The sequence below is a fragment of the Carassius auratus genome, unplaced genomic scaffold (genome assembly GCF_003368295.1).
Source record: "Carassius auratus strain Wakin unplaced genomic scaffold, ASM336829v1 scaf_tig00214327, whole genome shotgun sequence".
Taxonomy (NCBI): domain Eukaryota; kingdom Metazoa; phylum Chordata; class Actinopteri; order Cypriniformes; family Cyprinidae; genus Carassius; species Carassius auratus.
The window spans coordinates 153,528-164,829 of NW_020527617.1; the positions used below are offsets into that span (position 1 = coordinate 153,528).

Below are 11,302 nucleotides of genomic sequence, written 5' to 3' on the forward strand. Positions count from 1 at the left end.
TATATATATATATATTTCTGTATTCTTTGCACGTGGCAACAAAGCTTTGATGGGTTTAATAAGAGTAGGTAATTAATTAAGTAATAACAGACCATTCATTTTTGGGTGAACTATGCTTTTAATTCTCCCGTTTTTTTATATCCCATACTACAGCATCATATCTCCCTCCCATTAAGGTGAAAGATGGCAATCAGTGAATTCTTACAGCTCCTAGTGTGAAAATGGGTCCAACCTACTTCTGAAGCTGCAGGGAGACGCACTTCATGATGCTTTAGCAGTCAGTCCAAGGACGACCCAACAAGGTGAACTGAAAGAAGAGCTGGCAGGAAAAACTTACACGCTGACAAAATGGTGAAATTCAGTCTGAACCCGATCAGATAATACGGGCCTGAGAGAGTCTGTGTGCATTCTGTGGAAACCGGTCTGGCATTGTAAAGGAAAAATAATTCTTAAATAAATAAAAACTAATACTCTATTTATCTAATGCAAAAAAAATATATGTTGATATATAGATATGGTTCTTCTGTTGATCTGAGAGTGAATTATGGCACCTGGAGGAAAAGGAAATGTCAAAAAGCAGAGTTGAATTGAAATCATACTTTTGTCTCACAATAAGAGTTATTTTTATGAAAAAAGTAGGCCATCTATTTAAGCATTTCTTCATTTGCTTACCTGAATTGCTTTTTATCAGTGCCTCAACGAAATGGATTTATCTTCTTGGTTTGCTGAGGGAGCTGTGGGCGATTAATGAAAATTGTAATTAAAGAATTGATGTAAGCTAATGAGAACCACTTACACAATGACAGCAAAGAAAGAAACATATACGTGTTCTGCCTTGTAAGTGCCTATTGCCTCCTTCAAGATCACAATGGTGTTCTGTACACACCAAAACAATAGCCAAATCCCACAGAGCAGGGTTTAGGATGATATCAATGTGATTGACTGTGCAGAAACACACTTTAAAGACCTTTTTCCTGTATTATAAAGCCAACACAGAGCTGTGGGCAGTGACCTAGGGGTCAGTATGAGGGTCCATTGTGCTTGGTCCCACAACAAGTTCTTCCTGTGTGCAAAACAATGGAAGCCCAGTTTTCAAAAAGCCCACTGCAATCCACAGGCCAACAAACATCCTTCTTCTGTACCAGGCTCAGCCGTCCTGCAATGTCAAGTGAAAAGAACTGCACTTGAGTCCGATGCCTGGTGGAAACTAATTTGCAGGGCAGTTCTGTTGTAATCATGGTTATCAGGGCCATATTAAATCGATTTGAACACGGAAACCCAAAGAAATGCTGTCAAACACCACACTGCGATTTGTCAGAACTTGCTTTGCTTTTCAACCGGTATTATGAATTATGATCAAAGTTTAACTTTGAGAAGAAGTGTATTTGAAGAGCATGTTACACTTGTCTATTTAGAGTCAACCGTTAATATCTCTCTAAAGAAATCTGTATTTGCTACAAACTGATTATGCTGGGCAACCTGCTTCAAGGCATCTCAGGGTTCGAGACTAGTTGAAACCGATCTTGATGAGGTTCAATAGGTTCGCTAGCTGTGGCATACATTGATCAATGTATTACCTTCCTCAGAAATGTTCTAGTGGTCTACTTGAGAAAAAGGAAAATAACATCAGTATCACGAGTGTTGTTTTTTCTTTTTAGAAACCCTTTTACCCTTCATGACATCTATAGAGCTGCTAGACTGTTACTCACTGCAGTTTTCTCTTCAGTGTCACAGTTGCACTGTTGTCCCTTGGGATGCACATCTGAAGAAGAACTTATTTTCCTCTTTACAAACCATTTGTTTCAGAGGTCAGGGCAATGTCACCATCTTAGTGAATAGTTATGGGTGCACAATTTTTTAAGGTAAAAACCTCTTATAGAGTTGGATGATATTTGAAAAAAACAACAACATGATACAACTAAAGATTGACTCATCTCTTAGATCAAGGTATAAAATAATCGCTGCAAACTTGTTTGTTATTGTGGAAACAAAAGCTTCGTAATCAGAGCTGAGAAAGATTCTGAACTCGCCCCTTGCAAGCTTTCTCTCCCACTTTGCTTCTTATTTTTTTTTAAATTACAAAAAAAGATACAGTAGAAATAAGTTAATTGAATATGTGTAATTTACTTTACCAAAAAATAAAAAATAAAAATAAAGATTTTTGGAAGCTTAAGAATCTAATTTACAATTCACATTTAAATAGTATTCAAAAGTATGTTTGTAAATACAACTTGATGTAAAAAACAAACAAAATAACTTAAAAAAATTCCCAGAAGGCATTGCTATGCATCATACTTGATTAGGCTAAATATTAATGCTTCTCTTTTTCTAATGATATGTTTTTGTTACATTTTATATTTAGCTACTCTTTATTGCAGAAATTTAGTGTCAACCTGTTTTTTTTTTACAGTATTGTATTCTATTTCTTCAGAAATTCATCTTGGGAGGCAAAGGCAACACAGTTTTTTTGTACCAAAATTGTTCTGTACCAAAGTTATTGATGGAAAGAAATGTTCTTTCCATGCACTTTAATGCTGACTTCTATTTTTATCCTGTTGACAGATTGCAGGATTGAATAGAGCAAAGGAACACATTTTGATTTCAATACGGATGAAAAGCCAGGGCTTCGATAAATTGTTTACACTATATTTTCTTCATTGTCAAAAGTAAATGAGGAAGCAAAACCACTATGGAAAAAAAAAATCTACTATCTAGAGGCTTTTAAAATTGTTTCTGCATGATATGACAAGTAAAACAGGGACGTATTATGGTGCCAATTCACTCTCTGCTCTCTATCCATCTGTCATTTTGCCAAGCAATATGCGCACTTTACATCTACATTTGGGTGCAGTGACAGGACTATAAGAGGACTGCAAGTTTTATCAGAGTAGCTCACACAGACCTCTGCACCTCCTAACCCTTCATTCGCAGGTCTCAGCAGAATCAGAAATGGTGTTGCATTGCATATTCTTTGAGAGACTCACTCAGCTCTCTGCCTCCTACAAGCCGGTTTAGTGTTTCCAGTATGCTGACATCACAGTTCATCCCCCTGAAGAATTTAACCCACTACAAGTGGGTTCCTTCACTTAAAAAGACACGTTTAATTAAGCCAGAACAACATCAGGGGGGCACAAACCCACCTGCATAGCCTATTGTTTCGCAGTCAGTGACATGCAATGTTTTGAGCTCCAATTAGCAAAGTCAAGCAAGTCCAAATGACAAAAGACAAATGTCTGCATCTTATGCAAATAACAGGTTCTTTTTACACAAATAACAAGGACAGCAGTGTAATCAAGAAATTCATAAATTAATCTATTATGGATTGTAGTGATATCAGCTGAAAATATTAACTAATATCAAAACGAGAAAATTAAGCTAAAAAGGATAAATTTTGCTGCAAATAAATGGAAACCGTTTGCTGGTTCCTGCCAAACCTATAAAACAGCCATCGCTTAATTCCAACATACAAAAAGAATAATGAAAGAAATGGGGGTGGTGATAATAATAAAGAAACGGCTATTTGCAAAGCAAAACCAGTTAGTAGCAGCACAATAAACGTTTAGTTACGATAAAAAGTGCGAGTTCTGTATGCACCTACCAGCAGCTGCGAGTTCAGAGACACGCGCTCTTCTGACGCATTGGTAACGCGCGCTGAAGGGAGCGCTCGCTCGCGGTCATCCACCGTCCTCCTCAAAAAAGCCTCCGCGCAGAACGAGGACTCGAGTCCGTGCCTTGTTCTCTTCCCGGTCACGTTATATGAAGCCTTGTTCACAACAGTTAGTCTCATATTATTTGTCAGTCAGTTACAGAGCGCGCGTCTACACCCTCCTGACTCTCTGGCCGCGCGCCCGCTGAGAGTGAATGTGAACAGCTTTCTGCACTGCCTTAAATATCCAATTTCACCGACGCAGCGCCTTGGGCCATCTGACTCCGCGTGATGATGATGATTTCCTCTCTGTGATCTGAGAGAAGCGACGCTGCAAACGGTCCAGTTCTCGTGTGATGTTAAATGGGTTGTTTAAGTCCCTCGACATTAATGGAGAATCAAGGGCAATCATCTGAAACAATTAATCTTGCTTCACCACAATTTATTGATTTATTTTTGAATTTTTTGGAAATTACTGTCTTTATTTTTGATAAATAATAATCATATTAATAATGACAATAATGACTATTATATTGCATTACATTACATTATGTAATATTATGATAATTAATACATTATTATTATTATTATTATTATTATTATTATTATTATTATTATTATTATACAATGATCATTATTGTTATTATTATTATTATTTGTCAAAATAAATGAAGATTTTTAATAAATGTTTAAATTATGTTATAACATAATAATTAATTATAATATAATTATATTAATATTATTATAATATAATATATCTAGTTATTATATTGTATTGTTTATTATTTGTTATTGATATACAAAATAATATTCAGTGCAATATAATACTTATATTACATAGTATTATTGTTAATAAAATTCTAATCATTTATTATGATTACGGTTATGATTGTGATTATGATTATGAAAAGGATTATTATTAAATATCTTGACCTTGATATTTTACTGTAATTTCTGCAGATGGAGACTACTGTTTTGTAGTGTATATTGCTGCTTGTTTCACAGCCCTTATTATTGCAGCATTAGCAAACGGCAGACAAATGAATCAAATGGCATAATAACCTCTTACATGCTCACCTTGGAATATATAGCATGTAGTTATGTAGTTATATTATAGTAATATTATAGTTATAGGCCTATTTAGTAGTAATGGTGGTCTGCAGTAGTAAAAAAAAAAAAAGGTGTAACAACCTGAATATGATTAACTTTCACTAACTTTCACTGAAATGATTTATATGAGACAAACTCCCTTAGCAATAGCTACAGTGTAAATAAAGGACATTATTATGCGTCGTTATCAGGGATTTATTAGAGCAGTCAATGACTGGGGTCCAGCGGGTTGTAGAAAAAAATTACCTCATTGAGGTATTGTAGGTAATCTTAAAGTAAAGAAAACTATTTTCTTTAGTGACGCTGGATCAAGACTCTTATTATTGATCACAATTATCTGCTAAGGTCACATTTGTTGTTTGGCTGGGCATTTTATCACAAAGCTTTGGCAGCAACTTCCGGTTCAGGTGAACTTTAAAGCAGACATGATGACCTACAGATTCTTATTTAAGGCGTCCTTACTTTACAAAGACATTTTCCTTGAACAGTCGCGCTTTCTTATGCAAGTACTTTTAAATTTCCATCAACTGTACATATTAGGACTCATGATTTGTGTGGATTTCTGCTCGCCATGCTTTCTGCTGTAATGCCATGAAGTTACCAGAAGATGACAGGCTCCTCCACTTGAACACTTTGTAATGCACTTTGTGTTGCATTTGAAGACATTTAGTTTAGTTTAGACTTTTAGTTTTATGACCATCACTCTTTATATTGAGGTCAGATAACTGATATGTTAGAAGCATTTTATTTTCTGCTTTTTGACAATAAATATAGGCTATTGGGCTACAAAAATGTTAATATTCAAATTTAATATTCAATCAATGTCTTGATGACAATATTGAAATAATAGCAATAAAAACTGTTCTGGTTTTTATATGATTTATAACAACAACAACAGTAATAATATTATATAATAAAAACAATGGTCATTGTAATTATTGTAAATAAAATAATAATGTTTATTGTTATTGTTTCTATAATTGTTGTTAATAATGTCCAACATTGTTTTACAATCTTAATGGTCATTGCATGTATTTCATATCTGTTTTGGTATATATCTAAAAAAAATAATAATAAAGACTAGATAGTAAAGTTTGTTTTCAAACTTTAAGTTGGCTTGAAAAAGCCTGGCCAGAAAGTTAGAAAAATGTAGAAAGTTTGAAAAGCTTAAAAAGTTTTAAAAATGTAAAAGTTTGAAAAGTTAAGAAGTTTAAAAAAGAAAGTGATTAACATATTACTAGCATTATAAGCAAGTGACTACCATGTCGTTAGCATGATTAGCAAAGTTGTTAACATGTTTCTAGCATGTTGAGAGCATGATTTTAGCATGATTAGCATTTTGCTAGCATGTTTCTAGCATGTGAATAGCATGTTTCTAGCATGATTAGCATGTTGCTAGCATGTCGCTAACATTTTGCTAGCATGATTAGCATGTTGCTAGCATGTTTGTAGCATGATTAGCATGTTGCTAACATGTTTCTAGCATGATTAGCATGTGGCTAGCATGTTGTTAGCATGTTTCGAGCATGATTAGCATGTTGCTAGTATGTCGCTAACATTTTGCTAGCATGATTAGCATGTTGCTAGCATGTTTGTAGCATGATTAGCATGTTGTTAACATTTTAGTAGCATGATTAGCATGTGGCTAGCATGTCTCTAGCATGATTTTCATGTTGCTAGCATTTTATTAACATGATTAGCAAGTGACTAGCATGTCGTTAGCATGTTTGTAGCATGATTAGCATTTTGCTAGCATTTTGCTAGCATGATTAGCATGTTGCTAGCATTCCACTAGCATGTTTGTAGAATGATTAGCATGTTGTTAACATTTCGCTAGCATTTTGTTAGCATGATTAGCATGTTGCTAATATGTTTGTAGCATGATTAGCATGTTGGTAGCATGTCGCTAGCGTGTTTGTAGCATTATTAGCATTTTGCTAACATGTTTCTAGTATGATTAGCATGTTGCTAGCATGTTGCTAGCATTTTTGTAGCATGATTAGCATGTTGCTAGCATGTTTCTAGCATGATTAGCATGTGGCTAGCATGTCTCTAGCATGTTGTTAGCATGTTTCTAGCATGATTAGCATGTTGCTAGCATGTCGCTAACATTTTGCTAGCATGATTAGCATGTTGCTAGCATGTTTGTAGCATGATTAGCATGTTTGCTAACATGTTTCTAGCATGATTAGCATGTGGCTAGCATGTCTCTAGCATGTTGTTAGCATGTTTCTAGCATGATTAGCATGTTGATAGCATGTTGCTAACATTTTGCTAGCATGATTAGCATGTTGCTAGCATGTTTGTAGCATGATTAGCATGTTTCTAACATGTTTCTAGCATGATTAGCATGTGGCTAGCATGTCTCTAGCATGTTGTTAGCATTTTTCTAGCATGATTAACATGTTGCTAGCATGTCGCTAACATTTTGCTAGCATGATTAGCATGTTGCTAGCATGTTTGTAGCATGATTAGCATGTTGTTAACATTTTAGTAGCATGATTAGCATGTGGCTAGCATGTCTCTTGCATGATTTTCATGTTGCTAGCATTTTATTAACATGATTAGCAAGTGACTAGCATGTCGTTAGCATGTTTGTAGCATGATTAGCATGTTGCTAGTATGTCGCTAGCATGTTTTTAGAATGATTAGTATACAACTAGCATGTTGCTAGCATGATTAAAATGTGACTAGCATGTGGCTAGCATGGCTAGCAAGTGACTAACATGTTTCTATGCTAATCCAGGTAAAACCAGTTGATTCAGTTAGAAACCAGCTAAGACCAGCTTGACAGTGGCCAAAACCACTTTAAACCATGTTAGAAGTATGTTTCTAGTCTGATTAGCAAGTTACTAGCATGTTATTAACATGTTTCTATGATAATCTAGTTAAAACCATTTGATTCAGTAAAGAAAACCACCTAAAACCAGCTAAGACCAGCTAAAGCCAGCTTGACAGTGGCCAAAACCACTTTAAACCATGTTAGAAGTATGTTTCTAGTCTGATTATCAAGTTACTAACATGTTGTTAACATGTTTCTATGATAATCTAGCTAAAACCAGTTGATTCATTAAAGAAAACCACCTAAAACCAGCTAAGACCAGCTAAAGCCAGCTTGACAGTGGCCAAAACCACTTTAAACCATGTTAGAAGTATGTTTCTAGTCTGATTAGCAAGTTACTAACATGGTATTAACATGTTTCTATGATAATCTAGCTAAAACCAGTTGATTCAGTAAAGAAAACCACCTAAAACCAGCTAAGACCAGCTAAGGCCAGCGTGACAGTGGCCAAAACCACTTTAAATCTTGTTAGAAGTATGTTTCTAGTCTGATTAGCAAGTAACTAGGATGTTGTTTTCATTTTTCTATACTAAACCACCTAAAACCAGCTAAGACCAGCTAAGGCCAGCGTGACAGTGGCCGAAACCACTTTAAAACCATGTTATAGGAATGTTTCTAGTCTGATTAGTGAGTAACTAGCATGTTGTTAGCATGTTTCTATGCGAATCTGGCAAAAACCAGCTAAAAACAGTGGATTCAGTAAAAACCAGTTAAAACCCAGCTAAGACCAGCGTGAGAGTGGTCAAAACCACTTAAAAACCAGTTTGGGAGACTAGCCAAAACAACTGATCAGCTTAGGCTGGTTTTAGCTGTATTCTCAGTAGAGAGTTTTTAAGGTTTGCCCTGGTAGTAGACAGCTTAAATATATTATAAGCCTTATTTTTCAAAAGTTTGTACCCCCGCAATGAAAGTCTATGGGATTTAAGGTGGTTTTGGTAGTCTGGTTTACGAAAACCATAAGCCGAATCAGTTAGAAAAGATATAGCAACCCGAGTCAGACCAGTCTGAAGGTCTGACCCGAGTTTGGTGGTTCTAGCTTGAAAGCTCTAGGAGGAGATAGTGTTTAAAATTTGGCTCAGAAGAATAATAATAATAACTAGAATTAAAAGTTAGTGAACTAACTTTGATGTTGGCTTGGCCATCTTGGCCATGGAGCAAAAGAGCCAAAGTACTTGTGTGCCCAACATTGAGTTGCCCCGCTGCAAAATTAATACACATAATAATGCCATAAAAAAAATACACCTGCAACAGTCTTTTTCCATGCTCCCTTGCTGTTTTCTTTTTTTAATAAAAAGCCTGGGCTATGATAACAGCTATGACAGGGTTGTCTAGCTGGATGTGAAATAAGTCATGCCTATTTTTCTCGTGTATGTATTTCACAGTCCTGCCACCGTTGCGTTGTGGGCAACGACACACAAGATTACTGAAACAATGCATTTTAAATCAAGGAGATCATAAGTGGTCCAAGCACAATGGTTTGTATAGATGATGCAGTTACACACTGTTTAAAATTGTTTAATTTGTACTGTATGTTCATTCTATTTATTTATTTGTGCTATTTACATAATGTTTACTTTTTTTAAGTTTGTTTTTGTTAATGTAAAATAGCACTGCATAGTCTTCACTGTAAGATAAAATACACAATCAAACCAAAATGTATTCAGACACCTTCAACATTTCTCACATAATCACAGTTTATTTGCTGTAGTTTAGAAACTGGTAATAATATATGACAATAACTCAGAACAAATTCATCTTGATAATTTCGGATAACTTTGATAAAAAGATATGTAATGGAATCAACCAAAACTTCAGACTGTCAGTATGACAATATTTACACAACTATCAATACTTTGTTGAACAGTTACCAAGCAAGAAATGCTTAATTTGGTTCAGTCTGTGGTGTGAAAAGGTTGCATTAACAATTAAAGAAAGAAACACTTAAGCAAAACATGGGCAGGTCCTTAATTATTATTTTTTTAAATCAATTTCACTGGTAGCCTACTGTATGAAGAATTAGTGGGTATAATATTTCACAGATCACTATTTTGCCATACTCACTTACATAAATGAACTAGTGGCCTGCACCCACTAGTAAAACAATTCTATCTTATTTTTGGATTGACTTTGGATAAATTCTTGTACTACAAGGTAATTCAGTCAAGAGCAGTGAGTGATTTACTTTCATTTTCATACATTAAAGACTCTGACAGCAGAGCTAGTAAATTAGGCGCGGTCCCTTTAAGAGACAAACGCATCCATTATGATGATACACATCCGATTTTTTTTTTTTGCAAATCTTTACTTTCACTTAAGACATAACCACATACTTATTCGAACACACTTTCCAACACGGGTATTTCGACATATTTTGTATGTATTTGTTGTCGGTACAAAAGTAAGAAGACTTTGAGACGCGTCTCTGCTTGCTCCCTGAACAACACCGCGCTGCTGAATTGAGCTCTTTTGCTTTTCGCTCTTTTTTCTGTTTATTTAAACTGCGATTTGAATTTGTTCGTTCAGGTCCAGGAGGAAGTGAACGTCCTGAACGACAGCTCTCTTCAGTGTTGCTGTCCCTGTCCGCGATACGCGCGGCTCTCTCTCGTGCACACGCGCCATCAGCTGCTCAGTTCAGCTTTCCCACAGCGCGGGGCTGAAGCCAACTTGATGTGTTGAATGCTCGGAGCACGTTATAAAACGTATTCTTAAAATACACATTTCTGTTTTAATAAATGGTCATATTAAATCATAGCATAACACATAAGTAGGTACAAAAATAATCAGTGATGCGTGCGACCCTTTTGGTCTCAGTGTAGCTCCCTGCTTTACCATGTTATGCAACGCTGAGCAATTGCTGCGACGTTAAGCCTGACAGAGAAATCTCACAAGCACATATAAACACTCATTTTCATATGTGTAATATATTCTTCTAATTGTTTTGTGCCGTTTCGCTGCAGTGTTTTAATGTGAAAGGCTGTAAATGTGTACTTCAAGTGTTCAGACAAATACATCGCGAGCTCATCTGTGACGTTCAGCATGATGATTCAGTTAGAAACCAGCTAAGACCAGCGTGACAGTGGCCAAAACTACTTTAAAACCATATAATATATTATTCTAATTGTTTTGTGCCGTTTCGCTGCAGTGTTTTAATGCGAAAGGCTGTAAATTCTCTGTGGACTTCAAGTGTTCAGAGAAATACATCGCCAGCTCGCGAGCAGTTGGCTGCCGCGAATATATAATGTTATTACTTTAAACAGTTCAGAAACATCTGAATTTAGCTCTTGGTGTGTTCTAACGTGTGGATTGCGTGTAATCGCGTTTTTAAAAGGTCTTAAATAAGAATGAATTCGCTAGTTCTCGGCTCCGTGTAGACAGCCTGGGCTGAGCAGCAGTATTTTTAACCAGTTTAAAAGTGAAACGAAACCCGACTCCGCCCCTAAATGTCATTGCAACTGTAGGGGCGCAATTTTTCTCAGACAATGTAAGTCTATGGGTAATGAATTTTGACATTTAAAAATTAATTTAAAAAAAACTTTAAGTCTGATCAGTCTGAAAAGATATAGCACACACCACCGCTCTATCCCGCAGGTGTCTGCCGAGTTTGGGGCTTGTGGCTTTAAAGCCCTAGGAGGAGTAGCGTTCAGAATTTCTGTCAGAAAAATAATAATAAGAAAAAAAAGAAGAAGTTTAAATAGCATAACAGT

General features: G+C 35.7%; 1 long non-coding RNA gene across 1 annotated transcript; it reads right to left on the reverse strand.

The window, feature by feature from the left end:
• Positions 1-3,926, reverse strand: LOC113091877 (uncharacterized). Its single transcript, XR_003287463.1, has 3 exons — positions 3,599-3,926; positions 673-734; positions 1-551 (listed from the first exon to the last, which is right to left on the reverse strand). It is a non-coding gene; the product is annotated as an uncharacterized LOC113091877 (long non-coding RNA).
• Between the last annotated feature and the right edge of the window lie 7,376 nt (positions 3,927-11,302).